This window comes from Sarcophilus harrisii, chromosome 1, assembly GCF_902635505.1.
Source record: "Sarcophilus harrisii chromosome 1, mSarHar1.11, whole genome shotgun sequence".
Lineage (NCBI taxonomy): Eukaryota > Metazoa > Chordata > Mammalia > Dasyuromorphia > Dasyuridae > Sarcophilus > Sarcophilus harrisii.
The window spans coordinates 320,931,682-320,953,254 of record NC_045426.1 but is presented as its reverse complement, the minus strand read 5'-3'; positions in this window follow the sequence as shown (position 1 = coordinate 320,953,254).

Genomic DNA, 21,573 nt, shown 5'->3' with positions numbered 1-21,573 from the left:
AACCCAATGTATTTTAAATTATGCCTTCTTACAATTTGATAATAATCTGTTTATTCTGAATGTTGAAAATCTCAAAGACATTTAACTTTTCTTTCATTATAAGAAGACTTTTACTTTCAGAAGGAATGCCATTTTATCTCTACTATTTGACAATCTGCACTTTAAAAACTTGGTAAAAGCTTAGGCCCAATGGAATAGCTCAACTTGAATAAACTAAATTTGATCGAACTTGACTTAAGCTGTCCTTAACTATCTTTCCAAATCTTGGGAAGATTCCCAGAGACATAAAATATTTTTATTGACCTGGAAAGAGTACAAATACACTTTTGCTAATCTAGAAAGACTCAGTAAGACCAAGACGAGATTCTCACTGACCTGGAAAGACTGCCTTTGCATCCTTGGCAGTCTAACTGAGAGACAATCCTTCCACAGCATTGACTTTCTGCAAATGTGTTGTTTCCACTTGGAAAGCTATATAGCTTTACCCACAAAGCTTTGCTCTTAAACTGCTTTTTTTAAGGGAAAGTTTCCTGGCAGATAATGAGTAAAATCCTATGTTATCATAACCATTAATGGATGATGTTCATGATAGCAGATTGCATTCATATATTGCCTTTAAGGTTTGGTAAGCATTTTATATATGTTGATATACTGAATCCTCTCAACAACTCTGTGAGGAGTGCTATTATTATCCCTATTTTCAAATTGGGAAATTGAGAAAAAAGAAAAATTAAATGACTTACCCAATATCATATCTTTAATACATGGATACAGACTTACATATAAATAGAGCTATATATATTAACACATAGGGAACTAGGTAGTTTAGTGGATAGAATGCTGGACCTGGAGTCAGGAAGACTGGGCCTTCAAGCTACTTAACCCTGTTTGCCTCAGTTTTCTCATCTGTAAAATGAGCTGGAAGAGGAAATGGCAAACTACTCTAGTATTTTTGCCAAGAAAACCCCAAATAGAGTCATGAAGAGTCATACACAATTGAAATGGCTGAATAGCAACAAAGTACATGTATATATGTTGATGTCAATATACAATGATTGTATGGTTTTATGCATATACACACAGATATGCATATGTAAATATGTATTTAAATACATATCCCTACATGGATATATATGTAGGGCATATATTCTAAAGACAAAGATTGTACTCTTTAAACTACATCGTGGAGTTTCTGTGTTCATGCCTTCTTGAAAAAATCCAACTAGATACAATCCAATTAGGGAGGATCATACAAATAATCAGAAAACAGGAAAATTAATTCAAAGATCCAACCAAATCCATAGGAAAGAATATTTTCTTTACTATTTATATTCCCAAAAATGTATAAATGTATATGCACTAATGTGTTTATATAATTTCAGTATATAATCAATAAATTTTTATCGAATGCCTTTTAATTAGAGTACACTGTGGTGAATAGAAAAGTCATTCTCCATAAGGAACTGACGATCTCATTCATGCCTAAACCAAGAGCATGCAGTGGTAAGAGTGCTGAACTGGGACTTGGGGGACTTTAGTTTAAAATTCAGTCATGCTACTTAATCACCTTTGTGACCTTGAACAAGTTATCTATTTACAGAATTAGAAGGCTGAATTTGCAGATTCTAAGGTCCTTTTCAGTTCTAAATCTGTCATTTAGTTTAGTTTTACCAGTCAACAAACATCAAGTGCTCACTCTGTGCTAGAGAATTCAAGTCAATTCATTATAATAAAAGTTTATTTATTGCCTAAGATGCATGCAAACTACGAGGTTAGGGTTTAAGAGAAAAAGAGAGAGAATACTACTAACTGGGGAATCAGTAGGCCTTCTTCAGACCCGAGATAAACCACAGACTTCAATTGTGAGGTTCCAAGGAGAAATTGAGGATAATATCAGAGTACTTGGAATGTCATTATCCTGAGTCCAAGAGCTTAGCATTCAACTTTTTCTCTAACCTAATTCCTGATTCCTGTTAATTTTTGGCCCAATTTACCCAGTTGACATCCAATTGTTCAGTAGGAGGCCTGACTGCAAAACTCAGGGACTGAGAGTTCAGATCCCAGAGACTTCCAGTCTTTCACCCTCCTGGCTCTATCATTAACCTCTGTTGCTTATCTCAATGGCCTTCTTTCTCTCTTACTTTTTTCCTTCTGTCCTTTCTTTCTGGCAACCCTTTTACTAATCAGGCTTCCATTCAATGTTCCTCCCAAGTATAAACCAAAAAAAAAAAAGTTTTGTAAAAAATAATACAATCAATAAAACAATCTATATTGGTCATGTCCAAAACTCTATGTCTCTTGGTATACTTGGAATCTATCACCTCTCTTTTAGAAGGTGAGTGACATACTCCATCAGAGTACTCCTAGACTCGAGGATATGAATTACTCTGATCAGAATTTTTAAGTCTTTTAGAGTTTTGTTTGTTTTAACACAATGTTATTGTCATTATATAAATTGTTCTTCTGATTCTAATCATTTTACTCTGCATCATTTCCTACTTCCCAGGAGTCTCTCAAATTGTCTTTTTCATCATTACTTTTAGCACAATGATACTCAATCATATTCAGATACCATGATTTATTCAGCCATTCTCCAACTGTTTTAATCTCCCCCACTCTCTTAAATCTCCCTCAGGATTAGAAAGTTTGTTTTAATTTTGATTATTGTTTCCTTGGTATGATCCTCACCTTAAGCCCAACCCTCCTATTCCCACTTATTTTCTTATGTGTATTCAACCTTGCTTTGTCTGGTTCAGACAAGAGTGACATTCATGTGATATCTACTTCACACATTTTTTTACTCAATGTTTGCTTATTCTTTTTGGTCCCAAGTCTTGAGAAATGGCACCATTCTACCCCCTATTTTTCCTTCTTGCACTCGAAAATTCCTTTTACCCAACATTCTTTTCCCCTCTTTCAAACACTTAAAACTGAATAAGTCCAGCTTTGAATTGCTTGCTGTATTCAGTACCTTTAACAATCTGAATCAAATCTTCATTTCTAACCTTGTTTTATTCTGCTCCTTTTGACTCGCTTTCCATTCCTTACAAATTGAACTGTTCTTGTTCAATCTCATCTTCTGTTCTTCTCTGTGCTTCCAAACAGAGGTAGATGGCACCATATTACATAGAGTGCTGAGCCTGTATTCTGGAAGATTTGAAATCAAATCAGATCTCAGATATTTGATTAGCTGTGTGATCTTGAGCAAAACACTTAATCTCTGTTCACCTCAGTTTCCTCACTCCAAATGGGGATAAAAAAAAAATAGCAACAATCTTCTAAAGTTGTTGTGAGAATCAAATGAGATAATATTTATAAAGTGCTTAGCACAATATAGCTTGGCATATAGTAGTCACTACATAAATGTTCATCCCATTCCCCCTCCATGTCTCAAAACACTCCATATTCAAATTTGGATAAGCAACAATATTTCTGTTTATGAATATTCTTTTCCTCCTCCATGGTGTGGCTCAGATATCACCTTTTCCATGACATTTTCCCATTCTGATGAACCAAAAATCATTCCTCTCTCCTTAGACTTTCAAATGAAAGTCTAAGCATTTAACAAAGAGCCCTGTGTATGGGAGATGCTGAGTATGTCTTTTGAATTAAGTAGAATAGTTCTATATCATCAAAATATGTCAATTGGATCCATTATAAATTTATGTTATTTAGAATTCCCTAACCTCAAATTGGTCCCTCCTGCCTCAAAGCAGACATTCTATATCTCCCTAATCAAGTCACAATACCAGTGGTTGCTCAAATCCTTCTCAGTTCTATTCATGTCTGCCTTTACCCTCTAAGCTATGGAACTGCCTTATACTTCCCTGCAAAAAAAAAAAAAAAAAAAGAGAGAGAGAGAGAGAGAGAGAGAGAGAGAGAGAGAGAGAGATTCACCAATAGCTCCTTTTCACCTCCTCATCTCATATCATTCAGACAATTTTTTCCTTAACTTTATTCTTCTTTACTCCAGTCCCACCTGAATAAATAATATCTCCTTTCCAAAGGCAATCTATCTAGATGTACATTTAATCCAGCAGACTAACTTCTCTTTCCCCCCTAACATCTAATCTCTTTCTTGTAATTCCTTATCTGCTAGCTACAAACAAGTTTGTTTCTCCTTTAAAAATCCTTATTAGATTTTTCTATCCAGACTAGCTATTGCCTTCCTTCTATAACTAAATCGCCTGAGAAAATTGCAATCTTTTTTCTGTTCTTTTACTCGATTCTAACTTTTCTATAATCTTGATTCCAACCTCATCAGTCAACTGAAATTGTGTTCTCCACAGTTGTCCAGATTCTCTTAATTGATCTACTCATTCAACCTGAAATTTCTGGACCCCTCTGCATCATTCCATACTATTCATCATCTTTTAATCCTGTGAATTCTCTTCTAACTGTGAACATTGTTTAGCCTAAATATTTCTTAGGTAAATTTTATTCTACAGAATCTGTTTTTCATATTTGCCTTAGAATGACAAGGAAAGGAGTTTGAAAAATATATTTTTTGCCCATTCAAAGAGCATATAAAACATTATTATCAGGGAAGATTTGGTTTTCACATTGCACCATTAATTATACATGATGCCCAAAGGACCATTATGAAAACGATTGCAATTTATGTAGCATCGGTTGTTCATGATGAAATGGTAGAGAAAGTCTATGAAAACATTATAAAAGACTCTAAGTCAAATCAGCATATACTCTGACATCTGGTGACTTCGATGCTACTTGGAAAAAGATAATGGCAGTGACAAATATTATAGGAAAACATCACTTAGGAAGAAGCAAGCAGGGCCAAAGATTTATAAATTAAAATCTCATTCATCTATATTTCAAATATCTTCTGTGAGAGAAGAATTCTTTTGCACAAAAATAGTGACCAAAAATAACATCAAAAAGAATGGAATATGTTATATATTAGAAGAAGAAAAACACTTGTTATTTATATAACAATTTAAATTTTTGATTCTGGAGGAATTTGAGGAATGGACTGAACCACACTGACTGTATCTTGTTACTCAGGTCCATGGCTGGCTCAGTTCACCTTCTATTCAATTATGGATCTATTCCAATTTCTGTCTTATAAGAAGACTGTATTCAATTATGGGGATTGTAAGAAAAATTTTATTGCATTATTTAAACCTAGTTCTGCATGGCTAAAATGGTGAACCACCTCTGCCTGTTGCTTGAAGAAACATAAAAGGATGTAGGTTTTACTGACCAGAAACTCAATCAGATAAAGACTGATATAAAACATTTTCTCATAATTATATATCCCAAGCAACTCACATGTCTTATCTGAAAATGGCCCCATACTGATAAATCAGTTATTATTTCCATGTTCCTTTGATCACATACAAACACTTGGGGGGGAGATAGAATGCCTCTTTTTTTTTTTTTTTTTTTTTTTTTGGATTTCAGGGAATTATACTTGTTTTCTTTGTCCTCAATTTGGAAAGTCTCTAATCTTTCCTCCAATTGGAAATCTTATACTTTTATATCCTGATTTGTACCCTGTTTATTGTTTTCTTTTAATCAATTGATCTTATTTGATTAATTGATATAAAAGCAAAAATAATGTCTCCTCCTGTATTCTATATTCATTGTCAAAGCAGAAGAGGTCTGGTCCCATTTGTTATTTAATTGGCATGTATCACTTAAGTTGATGTTCTCAGAAGCTCAAAGCTTTGTTTCTTCATTCATTTCATCTTTCACCTGTCACAGTTCACAAATATATCAACCACATTTTCAAACTGACCAGAATTAGTACATATAAAATAACAATTGTTATTGTCACATTATATTACATTAGAATCAACTTCATTCTGAACTATTTAAACAAGTAACAACACCAAAAATGGGAAATGGACAAAAGAAATGCCATTGATACTGCCTGTAATAATTATATTCAGCAATTAAACTATCATAAATTAATTACAATAAAAAGAACATAAAAATATTCTTATTCAGCAAACAACTAACTTGCTGTCAAATAAAAAGAAAGGGATAGTTGAATTTATCCAACATAATCTATACTAAGTTAGATCATAAATGATTAGTAAAATTTTATAAATAAGTAGTTTAATGTTCTTTTTCTTGGTTCGGGTTTTCTTGGGGTCCCTGGGAGCAACCTTCCTTTCAATTCAGAGTTATCACCACAAAAATAGCTAGATATTAAAGTCTAAATCCTTTATTATCTCTTTTGAAGTCTTGTCTCCTTTCCTGGGGGGTTAGCTTATTAATAGCTAATTAATTTAGCTTTCTTAGAGTCTGGATCCTTTATTGTGCCTGGTGCTGGGCAGCTTTCTGGAGAGCCCTTCAGTCTGGCCTTGGTTTTAGTGGGGAAAGTGTAGGAGTCCAAGCCAGCCACCAGGAACATTGAAGATCAAATTGAATTTCTCCCCTTGGTTCTGAGAGCTTAAGCTCCTGCCGCCAGTCCTTTGCCTTCTCTCTGAATGTCCATCCTGGCTAAGACTCTTAGCTCATATGTTTCACACTGAGTATACACCAATCATTATATCACTAGGAAACCATTATTTGTTGTATGATTAAATCAATGCTAAACTAAATTTAACCATTATCTCCTCAATTCCACTTAATACCTTGTAAGCATCCTTTGTTTCAAGTTCAGAGTTCTGGCCCATAGTCTCCTCAATTCCACTTAGTACCTTGTTTCAAGTTCTGACCCAAAAGAAAGGAGAATGGACAATTATGAACAGTATTATCTCATAAAGCAGAGAGAATCATGTCTACCCTCACAATGTTAGGAAAGTTCAAAAAGGGCTGAAATTCATTGAATGGAATCCTTGAAGTAAATTTTTAGGAGGATATGTTTATAGTCCTACAGGGTAAGTAAAGATAGATATGTTAAAATCTGCCTTGTTTGAGGGAGTTTCCAAATTAATAAGATCACTAATACATTTAAATATGATGATTTATGTCTAAGTTTGGAACTATACTGAAAAAAACTGAAAAAAAAAGTTATATTATCTTCCAACCATATTTTGGGTTTTACCTTTTTGTGCAATTAAATACATGGCCAGCTGCTCACTTTCCAAAAATAGTTTATGCTAAGGCATCTGTGAAAAACACATATTTTGACTTTTATTATTGTGATCAGTGTTTTCAAAAAGGCTAATTGAGATATAACATCCTATACTGGAGACCTCAGAGAGGCTAGTTCCCTTGTCTAGTCAACATTCTTCCCCAAATAAAAATATAAGGCAGTTGTACAAGGAGACACCTAAGATTTATCTCTTCTAAAACTAAAACATTATATAATTCTGTATGTGTTTTTGTTTTTCCTTGATGGACTGGAAGTTGGAATTTATTTTATGACTGTATTTATAGTATTGGAGATTTGAAGTCTGATTTTAGCTTCATTATCTGTAACTAGTCACCAGGCACAAAATACTACTTCATGAGGTTATGATGGAAATTTGCTAATAAATAAATAAATAAAAGAACCACAGTTAAAGCAGATTAGTAGCTTCTTATTCAATTTGCTGCAAAATTACTTTTCTATCAGTAATGTGGTTCTATCTACTAGGATTCAAATCCAAGGTTAAAAAATTTTCCTTCCCTTAAGCTTCCAGAGAATGGGACATCTATGAAATTGCATGTTTTTAGGTCCATATAATTCCTTAGACAGGTAATCTGTCATCAAATCATATAATGCATGTAAACTGATTTGCAAACTTTAAAATGCCATATTAGCATTACCAGTTACTGCTTTGTTCTGAAGGGATAGTGATGGCGATACTAGAAGGATGTAGAAGAGAAGAAAATGATAAAAGAAGATAGAGAAATACAAATGTGGCAGTGGTAAGAAGGTAGCAGTGAGAAAGAGGAAGAGAAATAAGAACACAGAGGAGTGAGGAAGGAGGTAATGAGAAAGAAGAGAGAAATGGTGGATACATTAAATGGTAAACTTGCAATCAGGAAGAACTGAATTCAGAGGAAGGGAGGGAAGGAAGGAAGAAGAAAAGGAAGGAGGAAGAGAGGAAGTAAAGGAGGAAGAGAGGGAGGAAGAAAAGAAAGGAAAGAGGAAGGAAGGAAGGAAGGAAGGAAGAAAGGAAGGAAAGGACAGAGAGAGGAAGGGAGGGAGGGAAAAGATAATAGCTAAAGCTTTTTTAAAGTCAAATCTGTTTAGTAAGGAGTTATATGTTTGTTCCATTTCACTAAAATATATTTTGTAAGGAGTTTTCTTCAGATAATTTCTGTGTTTCCTTTTCCAAACCCTCTTGCAAAGTTCTCATTTCCTTTCCCCATTTTTCTTCTAACTCTCTTCTAAGATCCTTTTTGAATTCTTCCAAGATAGCCTTGTTATATGGAAACCAATTTCATATCACCTTTGGAGACTTCATCTGGAAGCTTCATCTTCATCTGGAAATGATTTGCTTTTAGTGTCCTCAGGGTTTGAAATCTGTTCTCTTTCTCCATAAAAACTCTCTATGGTGAGAGTTCTTTTTGTTTTTTGCTCAATTTTTAAAAGGTTGAGGTCTGCTTATAGAGCTACAGGGAGATTTTCCAAGCTTCCTCTACAGGAGAGAGTGGCTGTGTAGGGTCAATGTTGACCAATTTCAGGTACTGGGTGGGCATGGCCATGTCACAATATTTTGGAGCTTAGGGGCTCACTATTTGCCCACATGTTTATTTATTTATTAAAATTTTTATGCCATTTAATTTTTTTGCCATTAAATATTTATGGCAGCCCTTTTTGTAGTAGCAAGAAATTGGAAACTAAGTGGATAACCATCAGTTGGAGAATGACTGAATAAGTTATGATATATGAATGTTATGGAATATTATTGTTCTATAAGAAATGGTCAGCAGGATGATTTTTTATATGCCTGGAGAGACTTACAGGAACTGATGCTAAGTGAAATGAGCAGAATTAGGTCATTCTGAACTGCAATAGCAAGATTATATAATGATCAATTCTGATGGACATGGCTGTTCTCAACAATGAGATGACAGGCTTGTTCCAATGATATTGTGATGATGAGAGCCATTTACACCCAGAGATTGTATGTAGGAACTGAGTGTGGATCACAATATAGCATTTTCACTTCTTTTGTTGTTGTTTCCTTGAATTTGATTTTTCTCTTCATTTTTTCCTTTTTGATCTAATTTTTCTTATGCAGCAAGATAATTGTATAAATTATATGCCTATGTTAGATTTACATATATATTACTATGTAAAAATGATGGTAATGCCTAAGATGATGTTTTGAGATGGCTGGAGAAGCTTACATGATCTGATGCTAAGTGGAGTAGAATGAAGAGAACATTATACACAGCAACAACAACATTATGCTATGATCATGTGATAGATTTGGCCCTTTTCAACAATGAGGTGATTCAGGCTAATTCCAATGGACTTGTGATAGAGAGAGCTATCTTTATCCGCAGAGAAGTCTATGAGGACTGAATGTGGATCACAGCATAGTGTTTTTACCTTTTTGTTGTTGTTTGCTTGCTTTGTTTTTTCCTCATTTTTTTTCCTTTTTGATTCGATTTTTCTTATGCTTCATGATAAATGTGTAAATATATTTAGAAGAATTGCACATGTTTAAACTATATTAGATTAATTGCTGTCTAGAAAAGGAAGAGGTGGGGAGGGAAGGAGAAAAATTTGGAACCCAAAGTTTTGCAAGGATGAATGTTGAAAACTATCTTTGCATGTTTTATTTTTTTAAAAAGGAAACTGTCCTGATATTCTAAAATCAGAGTGTAAAATAGAAATTAAAAGAATCCACTGATTATCTGAACAAAAAATGTCCCAAAAGCAAAATTCCCAGGAATATTACAGCCAAATTCTGAAACTCCCAAATATTGCAAGCATCCAAAAATAATTCAAGAATAGTGAAGCCACAGTTAGGATAACATAAGATTTAGAAGCTTCCACATTAAAGAACCAGGGAGAATGGAATATGATATTTCATAGAGCAATGGAACTAGTATTATAACCAAGAATCACATACCTAGGAAAACTGAGTATCATCCTTGAAAGGAAAAGGTGGTCATTCAATGAAATAGAAGATTTTCAAGCATTTGTATTGAAAAGAACAGAGGTGAATGGAAAATATGATTTTCAAATATAGGACTCTAGAGAAGTATAAAGAGGTAATCAGGAAAAGTGATATCACAAGGATCTTAATTGTTTTTATCTATTTACATCCCTACGTGGGAAGATGATACTTATAACTTCTAAAAACTTTCTCATTATTATGGCAGTTATAAAGGGTATATAGAGACAAAGGGCATAGGTGTGTGTGTGTTGAATATGAAGGAATAATATCTAGAAAATTAAATAAAATCAAGGGATGAGAAAGGAAAGTACTGGGAGAAAGAGAAACAAAGAGTCAAAATGATGTAAATTATTTGTCATAAGAGTCAAGAAAAATATTTTACAATGGAGAAGATAGGGACAGGAGAGGAGATGAATTAACTTTATTCTCTTCAAAATTAGCTCAAAAAGGAAATAACATACACATCCAATGTGAGTATATAAATCTACCTTATCCTACAGGAAAATTGGAGGGGAAGGGAATACAAGAATGGGGGAAGGGTAATAGAATAGAAAGCCCTCTCGGGGAGGGACTGGTCAGAAGCAAAATACTTTTGAGGAGGGACAGAGTGAAAGGAAAGAGAGAATAGAATAAACAGAGGGGAAATATAGTTAGCAATAGTAATTATGAAAATAATTTTGAAGCAAGTTTCTCTGATAAAGGCCTCATTTCTCAAATGTATAGGGAACTGAGTCAAATTTATTAAAAAAAAAAAAAAAAGAGCGAGACATTGCCCAATTGATAAATGAGCAAAAGATATGATCTATGGTACAAAGGTTTATACAATCACACATATCCTTTTAACAATACCACTAATGGGCATGAATCCCAAAAGAGATTTTTTTAAAACCTATATGTATAAAAATATTTATAGCAGCTCTTTTCTCAGGGCAAGAAAATTGAAAATTGAGGCATGCTCATCAATTAGGCAATAGCTAAATAAATTATGCTATAAGATTATGAAGGAATATTATTTTCTACAAAATAGGATGAACAGAATGCTCTCCAAAAACCTGGAAAGTCCTCTATAAACTCAAGCAAAATGAAATGTACTGTGTAATAGCAAAGTTGTGTGAATGACCTTGCTATTCTCAGCAATTCAATAATCCAAGACCATTCTGAAGGACTTATGAAATATGCTATCCATATCCAGAGAAAAAACTGATTGTGTTTGAATACAGACTGAAACATACTTTTTTTAAAACTTAATTTTACTTGAGGGATTTTTTGGGGGTAGGGGAGATCTTTGCTTTCTTTTCCAACATGATTTTTATTGAAATGTTTTGCACAACTTCTCAAACTGGGGCCTTCTCAAACTGGGATGGAGGAAGGAGGAGAATCTGTAACTCGGAATTTTAAAAACAAATATAAAAATTGCTTTATATGCAACTGGAGAAAATAAAAAATATTTTTATAAGTTACCAGCCTCAGTTTTTCTCAGTAACAGGGATAAGAGATGTGAACCACCACTCCTGGCCAGACTTCCAGTCAAAAAATACATTAATTCTTTGATTCTACCAAATAATATGTACATAATTATTCATCTCAGATTCGAGTCACTCCATTATTTTGCCCCAATTTGTCTTCACAGTCTTATTCCCCTTTGCTCCTAAATGTACCCTATCCTTCAGTCACACTAGACCTCTATTTCTCATTCCCCATACTTTTATATTTTCACATTCTTTATCCATGTCATTCTCTCTGATAATTCCAGTCTCTGCCTTCTGAAATTCTACACATATTTCAAATTCTAATTCAAATGCTACCTTTACCACAAAAATTTCTCTGATCCTTCCAAACATAAGTAACCATTACCTTTGCTGTAAATTTTCTAATCCTTGTTATATCTCTTGTGGTATTTATCATATTTTAAAAATTAAAAATGATTATTGTATATACATATCTAAACGACTAGATAATAATTTCCTTGAGGGGAAATACCCCTTTATTCATCATTTTTATCTTCCTTAGAGCCCACTAAAAGAAGAGGCACTCAATAGATGTTTGTCAAGTGAATGAATTAATTACATAGCACATTCCAGGATCTGAATAGAATTCTCATTTGGAGGCATTCAAGAGAGACCTGGCAGTCACTAGGCTGGCAAAAAAATGGTTGCTGTAAGCCAAACAAAGAGGCTATGACCATCATGACAGAACCTACTAGCATGGATGCTCCACAGGGGAGAAGATAGAGAGAATTATCATCTAGCTCAAACAAGCAGATGGCTCAGCTGCCATGCAACCTAAGAATGTCATTTGCATGTTGAGAGACAGAAAACTGAAGACAATCAGCTTCCTAACAAGCAATAACACAGCATTTCTTGACCATTGTAGACTAAAAAGCTTTCTTATTCCTAAAATTTCCCTTATAAAATTATAGGATTTGAGAGCCAAGGAATTTCCTGAGCCCCTATTCTGAAGCAAGCTAGGAAAAAAAAATCACACTATCCAGCTGGTCTCTCATGAGAACTGCATTAACAGTTTATTAATTACAACAAGTGGGAGAAGGCTCCAACCTGGGGTGATTCCTAATTATATCATGCATCAAATCTAAACTCCTCAGCATTTGTTCATAGGACTTCCATTAATTACCCCCTTCTCTCCATCTGACTACCCTCATCTCCTGTACCATCTCAGCTTGGACTTCCATGACCTGCCAAGCAAACCTGCTAGCTGTCATTCCCCTGCCTAGAGTTTACTTGTTCCTACCTCTGAGTCTTGGGGTTTGCCACTCTCTCTTCCCAACCAAATCTTTCTCTCACTAAGCTTCAGCACCTGGATGACAATATTTCACTTCTAGCAGGTGGATAGTTCTTCAATTTGATGGCTTAAAACAGAATCAACAAGTTTTTTTTTTCTTTTCATATCAAGGTCAATGATCAACTGAGTAAAATAAAATTTTAAAATATCAGTCAAAATGTACATGAAAGTAAGAAGTTGCTTTTTCTGAAACATGGGGATAGGAGAATGAATCACTAAGATAAGATGAAGACTGAGGGAAAAGGATAACACAGTAGCAAGACCCCTTTTGTAGAGGGCTCCTATCTTGAGATCCCATGTCTGACACCTACTACTTGTGTGAGTTTGGTTGCTTTGGTTCACTTATATTCAGTTTGATAATCTAGAAAAATGAAAAAACTAGCATAAATGGTCTCTGAGATTGACTTGCTCAGACTCATATAGCTAGTGAGTGTCTGAGGCCAAATTTGAATTCAGGTCTTCCTGACCTTAGGCCCTTAGGTTCTGTCCACTGAACCACCAAGCTGTCTCTCTTGTTCTTACCCTACCCCTTTTCATTTGCAAGGATAACTCAAGAAATCTTGTGGAATAATACAGGATTTTAGAAACAGATGGCATTTTGCAATTTTTTGGAAGCCAGATGCTAAAATGATTTTAAATGGGTTCAAACTGGATATCAGGAATTGAAGAAAGTTTTTTTTTAAAAGCTTTCTAACATTAAGTAGAATTTTAGTACGGAAATACTGCTCCTAGAAAGTCAGAAAAAAATTAAGTTCAAAGACAGATTGAATGCTTTCAAGTTTATTCCAAATAAGTTTGGTCCTTGAAGGCTTCAGAAAAGAGAAACTATTCATGAATAAAACTCTGGGAACTGGCAGCTTCTTCTTTTTCTAGAGAACACTTGTTTTTTGTCACTGTGGTTGTTTTGTTTTGTTTTCTATTTTGATGATCAGAAGTATGTTGGGCCTTTCTTTTTCACCAAAAGAAGTACATCTTAAGCCTCAGGGCTCTAAACTAAAAGAGAAATCAGACACCTTATTCTCCTTCTTATGGAGAAAAAGTAGTATCACAGATAAGAATCCAATTGAAACTAGGAAGCCAGAAACAGGAAGAAGTTTCACCAAAAAAAAAAAAAAAAATCCAATGGAGCTACATCCCCAAAGCAATTGGAGCATCATTTAGCAATGACCACATGAGACCAACAGTTTGCTGCACATGCAGCAGCAATATTATGTTATATCTAGTGTAGATAATTAAAAGATATTGACAACTCTGGCATCAGAGACATAAGTTGTCTCTCCAGCAATGTGCCCTGGACACACTCTATGTGTGCTCTTCCATATATGTGCTTTAGTCAAGGGAGTTTGCCATACTGGGATTCTCCATGCATATTTCCTGAGCATATTACTTCTTTGGCACAGATAATATTCTTGAGAGAATGTGTCCAGGTTCATAGGAGAAATGTACCATTGTTACTTTTCCTACTATATTATTTCATTCAATATCTTTGATGTGGACTAATTGTGTCTTCCAAATTGGCTACTAAAAATAAACACATTTGGGGGAGTTTATTAGCCATAGTTTTGAGTGAAACAGATTGCTTTGTATGTAAGATAATTTGTCGTGAGAGCCATATACAAGTGAGGGTACTTCCAGAACATTATTCATCAAGCCTAGAACTGGCAGATGATAATCCAAGAGCACTATTACCTCTCTCATAGAATGTCTGCTATGAGAACAGTGAAACTCACATGATCAGTTTAAGATTCCATCCCCAGAAGGATCCCATGCTTTTTTTGATCAACTTAGAGTTGAGAAGGCTATCTGGCTTGAGGACCTATATCACAATTGGCTACAGAGGATCAGAATGAGTTGGAGAATTGAAAGGATCAGGTCAGCAGGGGATGAGCAACAGAGAATACCAAACGCTACATCCCTTGAGTAATTATAAATATATTATATTAATATAAGTGTGATTTGTTATAGATGTCTTCAGCTAGTACAATTCTATTGAAAATTTAAGGAAAATCACAGGTAGAGAAGCTACAAAATGTTAGGGTTATTTGTAAAGGGCTGAGAAGGTGCACTGGAATCAGACAACTAAGGCTAATTATCAATTGGCTAATAATCTATTAGCATATGTTTGGGAAATGGTTCTTCCCACTATTCTGTGCTGGCTCAATCTTTTGATGTATACAGATAATTGTAAAAGGGATTGGGGGGGTGGAGTAAAACAAGCCAGAGTCTCTTTGGCAGTGGATGAGAAGGGAGGTCATGGAGAGCTTGTGCCCATTCCTTTCACTTCTCTCCTTAAAGACCAAGGATTTTTGCTTATCCTGACTCCAGCTGATTCTAAGGTATCCAGGGTGCTAACCCGGACTTCACAGTTATTAGAAAAGTTATTCAGTTTAATAAATGATAGTAAATCACCTATTTACTGATAGACCTCAGAGATCATCTGGCCTGAGACAGGCATTTGAGAGTTGAGGAAACTGGAACCTAGAAGGGTAACTAGCCAATATTGCCTAATCCATTGCCTAAATTGTTGAGCTTAGATTCAGGATTCTAGTCCTGGCTCTACTGCTTTTTATGATCCTAACTCTAAATCAATAATGTTATGAAGTACCCATCCCAAACTCTGTTCAGGTTTTTGTTTCCATCAACTTCCTGCCACTGAATTGAAAACAGGAGGAGAGTACTGCAAAGAATGGACTTCCACTAAATATTTACATGATGAATGAAATAGATATCAAATATTATGCAGAGATAGAGCTATTTACTGTATCATTTGTAAATATTCTAGAATAAAGAATAATATTGCACTATTCTCAAGAGACTGTGGCTGAAGTAACTTGTCTTAATTACCTATTGTGAGGGAATAAAGAATGTAATTCTTTAATGTATCTCTTGCACAAATTATCAGAAAACACAAAGTGCATTCTCCACCATGGTTTAGCATTGCTCAGATTTTCCTTTTGTCTATCTCAGTGTCGGCATTCTTTTTCATTATATCAGTCTGCTTTAAATATTGTTTATCACTAAGGCACTGAAGCATTTCATATATGTCAATAAATGAAAGGAAATAATAATGGGTTTATTAGATTTTTTACAGCTCTGATCCCTTATATCCCACTGTGATATAGGTTCTCAAGCCAGGTGGAATGTTTGATTATATGATTGTCACTCTTCTAATAGCAGACATTCAACAGAAGAGAAGTAACAGTGCCCTGGGATTATCCTCCATTAGTTCCAGGTTTGAAGAATAATGATCTGGGGGTACCCTTACTTGTACATGGATCTCAAGGTAAATTATCTTACATTTTAGGCACTCTGTCTCATTCAAAACCATGGTGAATAAACCCCTTCTAATGTGTTTACTTTTACTAGCCATCTGGAAGACATAATTTTACTTGTGTAGGTAACTCCCAATGAGGAAATGCTCTGGGTGTCTACTCTGCAACTTATTTCCTTAGTGAGTTTCTTGGCCATTGAAAGATTAAGGGACCTGCCCAAAGTCATATGTTTAATACATGTGCAAAGAAGGACTTGAATTGAGGTCTTCCTGTCTCCAAGGCCAACTATCTACCCCTCATAGTATGCTGTCTTCTGCATTCAAAAGAGCACTTACTTCATTTGTTCAAGAATATATGATTTTGTCAATGAGGATACTTCTACTGACTTGGCTTTCAATTTTTTTTTTTTTTTTACAGTCTACTAGATAGTGTTTTAGAATCATAGTGAACAAAAAAATCTATAATCCTGAATCTCTCAATCATAGATGGACTAGACCAAAGACCATAGATTATTAAATTACAGAATTTGAGATTTGAGGGGATCTCAATTACCATCTAGACTAAAATGAATCTGAAAGGAATGTTTACTCTAAGGTTCCTGACAAGTAATTATCCATCTACTGATTGAAGCCTTCCACTAAAGATGACTACTTCCTATTTCTACAGTTGTACAGCTCCAATTTGTCAGAAAAATAATTTGTTTTTTTTTTTACCGACATAAAAATCAAAATTTTCCTCTTTGCAATGTTCACTCATTACATTTGTTTCTATTCTCTAGAGCTAAACAGAACAAATCTAATCCCTGTTTATATGCCAGTCATTCAAAACTTGAAGAGTGAAAATATTTCCTATGAAAATAAACTAATCATCCCTAGTTCCTTGAATGAATTCATGTATGACATGGACTCAAGGTATATTAATATCATGTCCATCCCATGTCTAGACTTTTCATATTATTAATAAGGGTGAGAATTAAATTACCTTATTTTAGCTCTGATATTTTAACTAGATAAGAATGCTTCTATGATTCAATCAGCTAATCATAACTGATAATGAACAGTTTCCTTGAATGAATTCATGGATGACATGGACTCAAGGTATATTAATATCATGCTTACTGTCCATCCCATATCTAGACTGTCCATATTACTAATAAGGGTGAGAATTAAACTACTTCATTTTAGCTCTGATATTTTAACTAGATAAGAATACTTCTATGATTCAATCAGTCAATCATAACTGATAATGAACAGTTTTCTTGAACCAATCAAAATTTCTCTGAGAGAGACTTGGTCATAGATTTATATAAAAATAAGTTATCCCAGATCCAGAAGGAAAATCTGAGGGTCCCCAGAGTTTGGAGCAAGATAGCACTTCAGTTCACCTTTAAGCAACAAAGGGAGAATTGAGTTATGACAGAGAAGGGAAATATAAAGAAGGGAATCATTGGCTTCATAGATATCTCAGATTAAAAGATACAGGATGGGGAAAGTCTCAAGAAAAGATCAGTTATTTCTTCAATTACCCCTCTTGATGTTAAAAAGTCAACCACTTTCCCACTGGGCAACATAGTCCATATTTGCCCTTCAATATTGTAGTTCTGCCTTTTCCTTTTCTTTCAGTTTTAAGGCCATATGTTGTTGTTTTTTACTTCTCTCTATGAGGTATTTCTCACTAGCTCCTCTTTTTCTCTCTAAAAGGCTGAATCCAATCATTCTCACTACTCCTTCATAAGTCTTATTCCAGGGATACTTGCCACCTTACTTCCCCCCCACCTTGTCATCTTTGAAGTACAAAAAGATTTCATCATTTCCTCTCCATGGATACCATATAAAAGGAGAGAGATTCCCTAAAGAGGGCTATGTGGATTAGCTGAGTCCTCCTTGCCAAGGGACTCAAATTCATACTCAGATCTTTCTGTCCTTGCTTTAATTATGCTGATGTCTCTAAATTCTGGCAGCTGCATCTATTCTCTATTATAAGGCAAAGTTTTAAGGTCTAACTTATAACTAGAATAGTCCTGACCCAATAAATAATCCCTAAATATGAAGAGAAGATTAATCTTTTAAATAAAATTGATATGTATCAACAAGTACCGAGATAAAGAACAAAAACAAAAACAAAGAAAAAAACCTCCTCACTCCAAAGACAATCATGATAGTTTTGGGTTTGTTTCATATCATGCATTACTTGGAATTAGAGTTATTCATTTATAGTCTTTTACCTCTAACAGTTGGTGTGTTTTCTTAGGGCAGAGGTATTATTTTATCTAAACTGTGTATAAAGAAAGAGACACAAAGACATAGAGACAGATTAATTAATTAACTTGTGACAATAGACAATCACTTCATATTTCTATACTTTATTTCCCTCATTTTACAAAATGAGGGGATTGACAATACAACTAATTCACCCTAAACTCAGATCAAAGAAGAAGGGATTCTATGAGGACAAAATTTTTGGTCAATGGATATAAACAAGTAGTTTTCAGACAAAATCATCAAAAGCTATCTATAGTTATATGGGGAAAATGATTTAAATCACTATTAATGAGAAACAATCCAATAAACCACATACCCATCAGAATGGATAACATAACCAAAAAGGAAAATGGCAACTATTGGAAGGGATACTAGAAAATTAAAATACTAATGTACTGTTGGTGAAGTCGTATACTGAACCAGCCATTCTAGAGAGCATTTTGGAACTATGCCCAAAAGATTATAAAATTACATATATCCTATGGCCAAGCAATAAGTATTAAAAACTTGGTCTATATCCCAAAGAAATAAAAACAAAAAGGAAAATGACTTATGTGTACAAATATATTCATAGCAGGTCTTTTAGTGGCAGCAAAGATTGGAAATTGAGGGGACATCCAACAATTGGGGAATAGCTGGACAAGTTTTTGCATAAAATTGTGATGAAATACTATTGTGCTTTCAGAAATGATGAGCAGGATACTTTCAGAAATAAGTGGAATGGCTTACATGAACTGGTAAAAAGAGCAGAACCAGGTAAACATTGCACACAATAACAGCAATATTGTATAATGATTTACTATGAATAATTTAGCTATTTTCAGCAATACAAGGCTCTAAGGCAGTTCTGTAGGCCTTATAATGAAAGATGCTGTCCATTTTTGGAGAAATAACTAGTAGAGTATGAATACAGATCAAAAACATTTTTTTCTTTATTTTTCTTGGGGGGGGGGTTGTCTGTATTTTCTTTTGAATAAATTACACGAATGTGTTTTGCATGACTAAACATGTATAACCAAAGTCAATTCTCTTGCTTTCTCAATGGGGAAAGGGAAGGAGGAAAAGAATTTGGAACTCAAAATTGGGGGAAAATGTTAAAATTGTTTTTACATATAATTGGGAAAAACAAAATATGAAATAAAATTTTTAAAGTACTGGAGGCTTTCTTAAAAAAAAAAAAACAAAAAAAAAACCTCAACTACAAACTGGAAAATCAAAAATCTAAACATTCTTACATCTTAAGAAAGCTGGGGCATGGAAGGAGACAGAGACATTCACAGCAAATACACCTAAATTCCTTGAAATTTAATTTTACTTGTATCTTTTCTTGTAACAAGTTAGTTGTGAACTTTGAGCTAACTTTAACTAGAGTACAACTCAATACAGTAGCCAATCTATTAATCACCAGATAACAAAAAAATAATTATGCATTATGTGTGCATATGTACAGAAAGAGAAGTATTACATATATATTGAATGATATGCTTTTTTTCAAAAGATAAAAAAAGAAACCCAAAAGTAGTATGTTTTTATATTATATCAGCTGAATGGCTAAACCAATGCTTGAACAAACATTTGTGTTGTAATCCAACAGTACCTAATTCACTTAATAGTTTCCCAATCCCGCAACTAAGTAGCCCAATACTCAATGAACTTGTTTCTTGAACAAGTTCCTTGAAGTCAGGAAGACCACATTCAAATTTGGACTTGGATACTTACTAGCTTTGTGACCTTTCACAAGTCACAATATCTGTCCAGGTCAGTTTCATCTATTGTGAAAAAGGAATAATAATACCTTACCTCCAAAAGCTATTGTAATAATTGTATGAATAAAATGCTTAGCACAGTGCCTGGCACATAGTAGGCAGTTCATAAATAGTTTTCCTTCCATCCAGTCAAACAAATACAAAGGCAAGGATCATTTCTTTTTAAGTTGTAACATTCACTTCCCATGCATGTGTGACACACATACAAAAGACTATATCCTTTTTTTGTACTGGGAGCTATAAATTCTTTAAACCATGAATTAACAAAACAGTAGGTCTTTAAAAGGGTAAAAATTAGTCTAACATTGCCAGCACACACAATATTTGAAAATAGTGAGATATGTCCAAATATAAAAACCTTAAACAAAACAAAACACTTTCTCAGTTCTCCCCTAAAAAATATATCAGTGCTTGCCACAGCACTTTTAGGCATATGTAAAATATACTGCCTGCTTTTATTCACTGTAAGTGACTGGGATATAATTCACTATGAAGTTGTTATAACAGGAAGGAATGAGGATAGATTAACCTTTCAATGTTACCTGGTCTCAGGATTTCCCAATGTGTTAATGAATTTCAGAAGGTGGGAGCTTCAGACCCACTGACAGTATATTAATCTGAGGAAGTAGAATATAATACAGTCTTCTAAACTCAAAGGTGAGTGGATCAATTTAGAAAATGTTAAATCAAATCTAAGTCTGGAAGATAATCCAAACCTGCAAAATTCAAATGAGTTGGGGAAAGTGTCCCTCCCCTTTTGGAGCAAAACAAAGAAGAAAGATATGAGTAATTAGTTCCAAAGGCTATTCTCTCTCACCTCTTTCTCTGGAATCAGTAAACAAGAGTGTGTTACTTGTTTTACCTTGGACCTCCTCCAGAAATGAAGACATATGAAAATGGCCTTTTGGGAGTGACAAGATAATACCTCTTTAGTCTACTATGTCATCGACTACCATGTCCTCAATATACACATCAGTTTCTTTGAATTTAAAGGGCTGATAACAAAGAAGTATACAGGTCAAAAAATAAATAAATAAATTTGCTGTCATGCATAGAGACAGACAACCTGGAATAGTGGGTAAAAGGCTAGTCTCAGAGTTAAGAAAACTTGAGTTCAAGGCCTGTCTGATATATATTGGCAATAGAATTATGAACAAGTCATGCAAGTATTCACATGTACAGGTAATTCTCTTAAAAGTCAATAAATATTAAGTAAACATGCAACATGCCAGGCACTGTGCAAAGTACTGGAGACATAATAAAAAGATATTCTTCATTGCCTAGAATCTTGCAGTTTAATAGATGATAGTAAGACACAAAAAGAAACTAAAAAATAGGAGGGGACCATCAGAATACTTATTTGGTGAGAGAGTAAGAAGGGGAAATGATGTCCATAGAGTCAAAATCAAGAAAAACAGTTAATGGAAAATGACAAGTT